Below are 10,980 nucleotides of genomic sequence, written 5' to 3'. Positions count from 1 at the left end.
CAGGGCCTTGCACGTTCTGGCTTTTACCCAGATCTTCATCTTTATCTGAGACCATATTCTCCCTTGCTCTCTGTGCCTTCTTAGTTTCAACTACATACCATGCCCCTTCTTGCCAAATGGCTGTTGCATGTGTTCATTTCTCTTCCTTGAACCTTTCTCTCCCCTTAAAGTATAAGTTAATTCCTACTTATACTTTAGATCCAAACTCAACTGTCTTTTCCTCAGGGATGTTTTCCCAGACCTCTCTGAGTAGGTCAGATTCTCATGTTATACACTCTCATAGCACGATTCACAATTGAAATTTGTATTTTTGTTGGATTGACATTGGTATTTCAAATAAGACTGAGCATCAGGTGAGCAGATATCATGTCTGCTTTAGCTTAATATTGTATCTTCAATACCTAGCATGGTGCTTATGGCACATATTAACCGCTCAACAAATATTTGTTGAATGAGTGGATAATTCTGATTCCTCATGCCACATCTTCCAATCAGAAAGAACAAAATATTCTTCATTTTATCATATGAATAAGCTGGCTACAGTTTGAGGCAAAATTCCTCATAAGGAAAGTCCTTATCTTTTGACCAGGAAAGTAATCTTAATAGATATATTAGATTATGAGAGTTAAAACATACTGGGAAACATCTAGATTGAGCAAAAAGATAAGGTAAAGTACTGTACATAAGAAAGCAACAGGAATTTGATTTGAAATATAGTGGTGGCTCAGTAGTGGAGGAAGAAGATGGATAGAACCTAAGAGTGAGTGAGGGTAGAGTAACCACAGAACTTTAGGACTATAGTACGTAGTTGCTTGCTGTGCTTCTTAAGAACTCCCTTACTCCCATCAATTGCAAATTACCAGTAAAAGTTGGTTATATACAATAAACTTGTATTAATATTGTTGGTGGGGAGATTTCAAGGATAAAGACCTATGGGTTCTATGTTGGATCTTCTTGGGGCAGAAAGAGGATTGCACCTGTAGAAGGCAATAATGTGAGTGAGATCAAGAGTCCATGGGAATAGAGTAACAAACCTAAAATAAACAAAAAGAGTACAAATGACTCAGGAATCCTCAAATTTTGGTCAAGGTATTGATTTATGTTAGTGTATGCTCTGGGGTCTGAGCTATTTTAATGTTAAAGGAAAAGTTAACCCCAGGATGCCAACAATTTTGGGTTACCCAGGTAGGAGATGTTAATTTTTCTGTAGCAGAATTTTGCAGTAAGAAATAATATAACACAGTCATCCTGCTAAAAGAAGACAGCACTGCAGGTACTGTTCTAGCATCTTATTTTTGTATTTGGTATATTGTTGAAGATGATAGGTAGATAATATGTTCATCTTTATAGGTGTTCACAATGAGGGAGAAGGAATTATGCCTCTGAAATTTTCAGGAAAGTCCAAGGAGAATTTGCTTTATTTAGATATGGCAAGAAGTGCCATATGGAAAATCAGCTGATGGCAGTTCTTAGAGGGTCAGGTATTTTGGTTTCTGAAATAGTGTATTGGTATAGCAGTTTTTTTTTTCTCTCATGGAGGTTAGAGATCTGAAAAACTGAACTGGTTGGAAAGTTGTGACTAGTGCAGTTTTTACTAGAGGAGGCTTTTGATATTGTGGAGCTACCTGAAGATTACAGAAATGTAGTGTTAATGGTCACTTAGTACCTTCAGAGTAATGTTGCCTTGCATATATGACCTTAATAATTAGGATCATTTTTTTCCTCTCACAGTAGGTAGTTGCGTTTTCCAGGATGAATTTCTTCCAGAATGATATACCTTAGAGTAGGAGGCTGTTTTGAGCTTCCCTTAGGAAATAAATGATACCTATGACCGTATTGATTGCCTTAGTTTCAACCAGGAATCATTCTTTAAGGTTTTGCTAAGTCAGATAGGGACCAAGATCGTCATTTCAGATTCTGGAATGTGTCTTCGGCCACTAGGGACTATTTAAGTAGGTAATATTTGTTTGGGAGTTTCATGATAGGTGTTTATTATTGCATAGATGCAAGGAATAAATTTGAGCAAGAGCTAATGAATCTGTGAACATGGTTGACTACCACACTCTTATTAGTTGAGGCTGGACTTCTGTTCAGAGAAAGGAGTTTTCTAAATGAAGAGCAGGTAAAAGCAAGATGGCCTTTTCCACTGGATTAAGACATGTATGGTCTAACAGAATACTTTTTAATGATCAGATTCAAGAGCTTGTGGGTTGAAGAAGCTTTGAGTTGTCTTAGGACTTAAGCTATGATCTAAGAACATGGGACATGCAATCAATCTACCGTAAGTGCCAGTTACTGGGGGAGGTTATGGGAAGTGTTAGAACTATAATCAAAACCAGGATGAGGATAAATACCAAGGAAATAAAAAACCAGAATGTAGGAAGCAATCTCTAATCAGAAGGTAATTTAGCACTAGTTTTGTCTAGCATTTCTTTGATTGGTTCAAACACATAGTACTTGCTTTGCAGTGATTTAAAGGCCTGCACCTGAAATACATAGTTTACCAATTTTCAGAGAATCAGAGTGAATCAGGTGGACCCAACACCAAAATGATACTATTCTTTGATTTAAATATTTGCTTCTCATCACGGCAAGAGGGGCAGGGTGGCTGGGCCACTCCCCTCGGCTCTGGTCCCGGCCTGCCCCACCCAGCTGCCATGGCCCAGGATGAGGGTATATATTCAGAGGGGACACAGGACACCAGCGCAGAAGGAGCCGGGTGGAGCTGTGGTCACACTGAGGAAGCTTTGTAGGTACATGTATTGCATCCCTATTTTCACAAAGCTTGGCTATCAGAGCATTATGAACACTAATGACCTCAAACTCAGGTTGTCCAAAGCTGAGCAAGAACACCCACTACGTGTCTGGAGTGAGCTTGAAGAAGCCCAACAGGTAGAACTTTATGCAGAGCTCTAGGCCTTCAACTTTGAGGAACTGAACTTCTTTTTCCAAAAGGCCATTGAAGGATTTAACCAGTCCTCTCATCAAGAAAAGGTGGATGCGTGAATGGAACTTGTCCCTTGAGAGGTACTGGGCAGTGCTACAGGGAAGCTAGATCAGCTCCAGGCCTGGGAAAGCAAAGAACTTTTCCAGATTTCTCAGAACAAAGTAACAGTTTTTCTAGTTGGTGGACAAGGGACTAGACTCATTGCATATCCAAAGGGGATGTATGATGTTGGTTTGCCATCCCATAAGACACTTTTTCAGATTCAAGCAGAGCATATCCTGAAGCTACAATAGTTAGCTGAAAAATATTATGGCAACAAATGCATTATTCCATATAATGATCAGTGGCAGAACAGCGGAATCTACAAGGAGTTCTTCACCAAGCACAAGTACTTTGGTTTAAAAAGAAAAGAAAATATAATCTTTTTTTCAGCAAGGAATGCTCCCTGCCATGAGTTTTGATGGGCAAATTATTTTGGAAGAGAAGAACAAAGTTTCTATTGCTCCACATGAGAATGGTGGTCTTTATTGGGCTCTTGCAGCCTGGCGTATTGTGGAGGATATGGTGCAAAGAGGCATTTGGAGCATTCATGTCTATTGTGTTGACAACATATTAGTAAAAGTGGCAGACCCACGGTTCATTGGATTTTGCATTCAGAAAGGAGCAGACTGTGGAGCAAAGGTGGTAGAGAAAACAAACCCTGCAGAACCAGTTGGAGTGGTTTGCCCAGTGGATGGAGTTTACCAGGTGGTAGAATATAGTGATGTTTCCCTGGCAACAGCTCAAAAACGAAGCTCAAATGGATGACTGCTGTTCAATGTGGAGAATATTGCCAACCATTTATTCACCGTACCATTTCTGAGGATGTTGTCAATGTTTATGAACCTCAGTTGCAGCACCATGTGGCTCAAAAGAAGATTCCTTATGTGGATACCCAACAGCACTTAATTAAGCCAGATAAACCCAGTGGAATCAGTATGGAAAAATTTATATTTGACATCTTCTAGTTTGCAAAGAAGTTTGTGGTTTATGAAATATTATGGGAAGATGACTTTTCCTCACTAAAGAATGCTGACAGTCAGAATGGGAAAGACAATTTTACTATCGCAAGGCATACTTTCATTATTGCTGGGTTCTCAATGCAGGGGTCACTTTATAGATGAAAATGGCTCTCATCTTCCAGCAATTTCCCACTTAAAGGATGCCAGTGATGTACCAATCCAGTGTGAAATCTCTCCTCTTATCTCTAATGCTGAGGAAGGAATAGAAAGTTATGTACAGATGTAGAATTCCATGCATCTTTAATCATCGATGAGAATGGAGTTCATGAGCTGGTGAAAAATGGTATATGAACCTGATACCAAGTTCTACCACAACAGGAATAGCTTTTATTTTTGATAGACCAACTGTGAACCTATAGGACCTCCTGGATGACTGAAGTTTAAATATCCACAGGGTTTTATTTTGCTTGTTGAACTCTTATAGCTACTGCAAACTTCCTAAGATCTAGATGACTGAACTTCAGATAGCATTTTTATAATTCTCAACTCATTAAAGGTCTTATTTATATTTTTCAATTGTGTATTTTTTTCCAAGGCAAGGAAACCATTGGCAATCCAAGAAATTTCCTACAGCTGAACTATAGTCAGGATGTTCAACATCACTTTACTTGGAGCTGGAGGCATTTGTTTTTGAAGTTGTGCATAGTAATAATATGTCATTGTAGATGTTGAAAGGTTTCTATGATACCAAAAGTTTATTTTGTCAAACATTAAACTTTTTAAATGAAATAATTGGACAGTAAAATAAACTTATCTTCCTGTCTGTGGAAAACAATAAAAATTTGCTTCTTCCTCTCAGAGTTTTCACTTATGCATATTATTGAACAGTTGATTTTTTATGAATAGACTGAAGAAAAAAACCATCACTATTATAGATAGATAAGTAAATTTTCAGTCTTTTTCATCTTGGATGGCAAACAAAATCAAATATTTGGAGGCAAGAATTATTGAGCAAAGGGTTTTCCACTTCTGTGCACAATTGAAATGACATTATTCAAGGTCACTGCATCTGAACACATCCTCATTCATGCATTATCCAAGAAGAAAAATGGTCTTTGATGGGCAGGGGCAGGAATAGTGGGAAGTTATGAGAGTGCTGGACATGGAGAGGGTACAAAGTAAATCATTGTCTGCTATTCACTATGTAGAATTGCATTGTTTTTTATTGCCTTCTGTATATTTTGTTCAGTCAAAAATAATTTTTAGTGATAAGTAGTGGTGCTTTGTGAGGCATTGGGGAAACAAATGAAAAACACATCCTCTGTTCTTGAGGAGTTCACAATCTAGAAATGAAGTCAAAAGAGTAAGTAAATACCTGTAATAAACTCTAAAAAACATGTAAAATGAAAAAATATCCTGATTAGCATGAGAGCTTAAAATATGACTATTTCTTTTGATGAAAAACTCTTTTATTAAGGAGAAAAGACCATGGCCTTACTCTTATGTTTTAGTGTGTACTGAGTTATCAATTCATGATTTCAGATTCTATTCAAAACTTGTAATAGTTGGCTCTTTGTTCCTACTTGCCACACATTCTGTGTTATTTTCATGTTAGAATAGGATGGCAGATATATCTATGTTCAAAAGTAAATACAGTATTTGAACTTATTCTATTACAGGTAACCACATGGTGGATATTGGGGATATTATATTTATTTTGAATGAGCTACAGGAACAGTATGAGGATGTTCGTAAGTGACCTCTTGTTGCTATGACAAGTTTTGTTTATAATTAAAGTCTTTACATTAAATCTTAATTTATAAGTTTTATTTTATAAAGGATTTTGAAAACCTCTGAATAATTTACCCTCTTAAATCAGGGAGATAAAATATAATACTCAAAATGCTATTTACATGTCTTCTTTTTAGAAATGTCTATGCACGTTCTTTGCCCAGTTATTTATTTATTTATTTATTTATTTATTTTGAGATGGAGTTTTGCTCTTGTTGCCCAGGCTGGAGTGCAGTGGCGCGATCTTGGCTCACTGCAACCTTTGCCTCCTGGGCTCAAGTGATTCTCCTGCCTCAGCCTCCGAAGTAACTGGGGTTACAGGCACATGCCACCATGCCCAGCTAGTTTTGTATTTTTAGTAGAGAGAGGGTTTCACCATGTTGGTCAGGCTGGTCTTCAACTCCTGACCTCAGGTGATCCACCTGCCTCAGCCTCCCAAAGTGCTTAGATTACAGGCGTGAGCCACCACGTCTGGCTCTTTGCCCAGTTTTTAAAGGTTTTTTTTTTTTCCCCCCACTGTTGAGTTGTTTGAATTCTTTATAAATTCTGGATATTAATCCCTTCTCAGATGAATAGTTTGCAAATATTTTCTCCCATTCAAGAGGTTGTTTCTTCATTCTGTTATTTCTTTTGCTGTGCGAAGCTTTTTGGTTTAGTATAGTCTCATTCATCTATTTTTGTTTTTGTTGCTGGTGCTTTTGAGATCTTAGTCATAAAATCTTTGCCTAGACCAATGTCCTGTAGACTTCTCCCTATGTTATCATCAAACAGTTTTTTAGTTTCAGGTCTTATGTTTAAGTTTTTAATCCAGCTTGAGTTGTTTTTTGTATATGATGAGAGATAGGGGTTTAGTTTCATTCTTCTGCATATGGTTATCCACTTTTCCCAGCACCATTTATTGAAGAGGGTATCCTTTCCTCAGTGTACATTCTTGACTGCTTTGTTGGCTTTGTTGCTCTGTTGGGCATAAACCAACAGTTGATCAGTTGGGTGTAAATATGTGACTTTATTTCTGGGTCCTTTATTCTGTTCCATTGGTCTCTGTGTCCATTTTTTTTGAGATGGAGTCATGCTGTGTCACCTAGGCTGGAGAGCAGTGGTGCGATCTCAGCTCACTGCAACCTCTGCCTCCTGGGTTCAAGCGATTTTCCTGCTTCAGTCTCTTGAGTAGCTGGGATTACAGGCATGCATGGCCATGCCTGGCTAATTTTTGTATTTTTAGTAGAGACGGGGTTTCAACATATTGGTCAGGCTGGTCTTGAACTTCTGACCTCAGGTGATCCACCTGCCTCAGCCTCCCAAAGTGCTGGGATTATAGGTGTGAACCACTGTGCCCGGCTGGTTTTTTTTTTTTTTTTTTTTTTTTTTGATTTAGATTAATTTTATTGACAAGATTTATAAGAACAAATTAAATATTTAAAATCAAAGGCCAATTGTTAGGTCTCATTTAGTTGCTTATTTTGTTCACTTCTATTTACCTTTCCCTAGTGTCTGAGTAACTACCAAACAAGTCAAACCTGTGAAAATACCTGTTAACATTCAACATATATATTTCTGTTCTATGATGCAAAGATATTTTTCAACACTTAATTGGTACATCAAATGTGTCATTCTGTCATAAGCAGCATGTTTTAAAATTCAGATTTAATAAACTGATTTAAGACAGTAAATTGAAAGACAAAATGAGTCTCATTCAGGAGTGGTCAATTATGTTGATCATCTAGAATCAATACTGATTAGCCAAACTTTAAAAGCCAGAGCCCCAACTCCAGAGAAACATTAAATTTCTTTAATGTAAAAGTATATTATTTTTGAGACACACTTTGTCAGAGATATCCACGATTACTTGCACATTATATTCTGGCATTATAATCTGGTACTTTAATCGTAATCATGAAGGTGGCTAGGTTTCCAGTAAATATCAGCATTTTATATGGGCAAAAGCAGTTAATAAAAATTGGTTCATTTACTATAAGCCAAGTGTGCTTGTACTTAATCCTACCCTTTCCCAAAGTTTTTGAAGCTTTGATATGTTGATTTTTGGTCTGTCCTTAATATAAAACATACCTACAGACACTTTTACAGAGTTAATACTAAAATTACAAATTGATGACACTTTCGAGCAAAGCAGGATAACTGTTCCTTTAGTGTTTCATCACTGAATTGACTTTCCCTGCTCCATCATACTGTCTGGCTGAACACTGACATTCCATAGTCTACAACTGCAAAGATACCTACCTATGTGAGTTTAAAAAGTGGTCTGCACAAAAGAAATAAAAAAACTTTATATGCAACAAATTGTTTTTTAAAAATACAAAAATAACACCTGTCACTTTTGTCATGCTAACAATCTGACATATATACACATGCAGGAGAAAAGTTCCAATTCAGTCATCTGGACAACTGTAGCTTGTATATTTTTAATATGATGGACACACTGCCACTGAATTTTCACACTGACAGAGATGTGTATTCAAAATATTTCATATACTAAATACTGCAATCTCTGTGTGTATAAATCCCAGTCATAATAGTTTTTGTTCTACTTGATTAAAAGTATGCCTTAAGCAAGCTAATATTAAGTGCACTAAAAACCACGACAGTTCAAGAATCTATGACCTTATATAAAGAAACCCAAAATGTACAAAATACAACTACAAAAGCAAGATTAATTAATGCCATGCAAGATTTTAACTAAAAATGGCATAGAAATGCAATTTAAAATAGCAAACTCAAATTCACATAACACTCAAGATAAAAAGATCAGCAGTAAGTTCTAACGTTGCTTAAAAAGGATTTAGAAAAGGAAATACATTCTCTTTGCTGGTATAATGGTATAAATCAGATCTTCGAATCTATGGGAACAAGTCATCTTCTCTGTCCTCTATCTCAATAAATTAGCTCTTTTACATTAGCTGTTTTTTATGAAATCTTTTCTTTCAGTTAAATCATAAGTAGGATAATTTTCATAGACCTTTTTGCAAATCTGTTTCATTGTGACTTCTTCCAAGTTAGCACTGGCCAGTAATTTCTTTATTGTTTCTTTTAATTCTTCATCTGTAGGGGGTTTCTTCAACTTTTTAATTAAAGGTTCATCATCTGAACTGTCCTCAGACTCACTTTCTTTTTTGGAACTGTTTTGATTCTTCTTGGTGGTGCTGCCATCTGCTTTCTTAACGTTGGTACTTTTCACAGATTTTTTACTTTTAGAAGTAGCTTTCTGTTTAGGTTTTCCTCTTTTGGCTGTCTCTTTTTGGTGGCTCCTCTTCACTTTCTTTATCTTCATCATCTGAAGACTCTTCCTTGTTTTTCTTTTCATCTTCATCACTACTAGATTCATCTGACAGAATTTCAGGATGTTTGGTTCGCTTAGCCTTTCTTGCCATTCCAAAACTGTTCCGTTCCTTTTTACTGCCTTTGCTAGAAGTTTTTTTAGATTTTGACAATGGTTTGCCAGAAGGCTTTGGATGCATTAAGAAATTCAAGATCCTCTTCACTAGTTCACTGTTTACACCTGATCTCTCCAAATCAAGAACCTCACAGATGCTCTTTAACGTGGCATTTCTAAATTTTTTCAACATTTGTTACTTCTTTTTGTATTGGACACTTCCTTTTTCAAACGGAAAGCCACTGAACTGACCCACATTCTTAGTGCCTGGCCTGTTATAAAGCAGTCTAAGTTCATCGGTTTTCTTCTTACTTAGAAAAAAATTTATCCTCTCAGTTTCACAAAGTTTCTGCCCGTTTCCTTGTGCAATTGTAAATGGCTCTCTCTGTAAGGTAGAAACTTGCATTGTCAACCTTGCTACTTTCTTCTTTTCCCTCTTGCCTTCCACGATGAGACTCTTTTCTTTTTCCTCCTCCTCCTCATCGTTGTCCTCGTCCTCTTCCTCCTCGCTCTCCTCTCTGGTACCAGACATTTTGGGTTCTTTCTCGCATGCGGACTGGGCGGGGGTTCCCTCGCCCTCCGCAGCAGGGGCCGAGGCGGACATGCTGTGAACCGCGGATCCCAGCCGCCACGGGCTTGGCACGCGAGGGCACGAGGAGGTTCTGGGAGGTGGCGGTGGCCGATGCCGAGGAGAAGGTGCGCCGGCCGCTGTCTCGCTTGACGCTCGCACCGCGCGCTCGGCTACCCAGAATCAACAAGGTGTACCCAGCTTCTATGTCTATTTTTATATATACTGTTTTGGTTGCTGTATTAGTCTTTTCCTATGCTGCTAATAAATACATACCCGAGACTGGGTAATTTATAAAGGAAAGACATTTAATTGACTCACAGTTCCACATGGCACTTTATGTCTTTTCTTTGGAGATTTTAATTCATTTACATTCAAGGTAATTATTTATATGGAAGGATTTTACTACTGCCATTTTGTTAATTGTTTTCTGCTTGTTTAATAGATCCTTTGTTTCCTTATTTTTCTCTTATGATTGATTTTTCTCTATTTATTTTTTTCCTTTTTATCTTTTATTTACTGTAGGTTTTTGATTTGTGGCTACTCTGAAGCTTACAAAATATCTCGTAGTTATGACAGGCAATTTTAAGCTGATAGCAAGTTAGCTTTGCTTGCATAAACAAACTATGCTTTTACCTCGTCTCTCCTTCTGCATTTATAATTTTTGATGTCACAATTTACAGATTTTTATATTGTCTCCCTTAACAAATCATTGTAGATTTTATTATTATTATTTATTATTATTATTATTATTTTTTCAGACGGAGTCTCGCTCTGTCACCCAGGCTGGAGTGCAGTGGCGCGATCTCTGCTCACTGCACGCTCAGCCTCCCAGGTTCACGCCATTCTCCTGCCTCAGCCTGTGGAGTAGCTGGGACTACAGGCGCCCGCCACCATGCCGAGCTAATTTTTTGTATTTTTAGTAGAGACGGAGTTTCATCGTGTTAGCCAGGATGGTCTTGATCTGTTGACCTCCTGATCCGCCCTTCTCGGCCTTCCAAAGTGCTGGGATTACAGGCGTGAGCCACAGCGCCCAGCCAGCTTTTATTATTTTTAACCTTCATACTATGTAAGTGAAGTGCACACCACCATTACAGTATTAGTGTATTCTGACTTGGTGTACTTACCTTTACCAGTGAGTTTTACACATTTATATGTTTTTGTGTTACTAAACAGCATCTTTTTCTTTTGGCTTGAAGAACTCTTTTCGACATTTCATGTAAGACAAATCTAGAGAATGAACTCTTTCAGCTTTTGTCTGGGAAAGTCTTTTTTTTTTTTTAAA

The 10,980-nt window shown here is 37.5% G+C and overlaps 2 pseudogenes; one reads left to right on the top strand and one right to left on the bottom strand.

The window, feature by feature from the left end:
• Window positions 1-2,802: 2,802 nt before the first annotated feature.
• Window positions 2,803-4,299, top strand: LOC140708780 (UDP-N-acetylhexosamine pyrophosphorylase pseudogene; annotated as a pseudogene).
• Window positions 4,300-8,493: 4,194 nt separating this feature from the next.
• LOC103243279 (protein DEK pseudogene) lies at window positions 8,494-9,788 on the bottom strand (annotated as a pseudogene).
• Window positions 9,789-10,980: the final 1,192 nt, after the last annotated feature.

The sequence above is a fragment of the Chlorocebus sabaeus genome, chromosome 16 (assembly GCF_047675955.1).
Source record: "Chlorocebus sabaeus isolate Y175 chromosome 16, mChlSab1.0.hap1, whole genome shotgun sequence".
Lineage (NCBI taxonomy): Eukaryota > Metazoa > Chordata > Mammalia > Primates > Cercopithecidae > Chlorocebus > Chlorocebus sabaeus.
The sequence above is the reverse complement of the archived record's forward strand: the minus strand, read 5'-3'. Positions and strand labels throughout refer to the sequence as shown.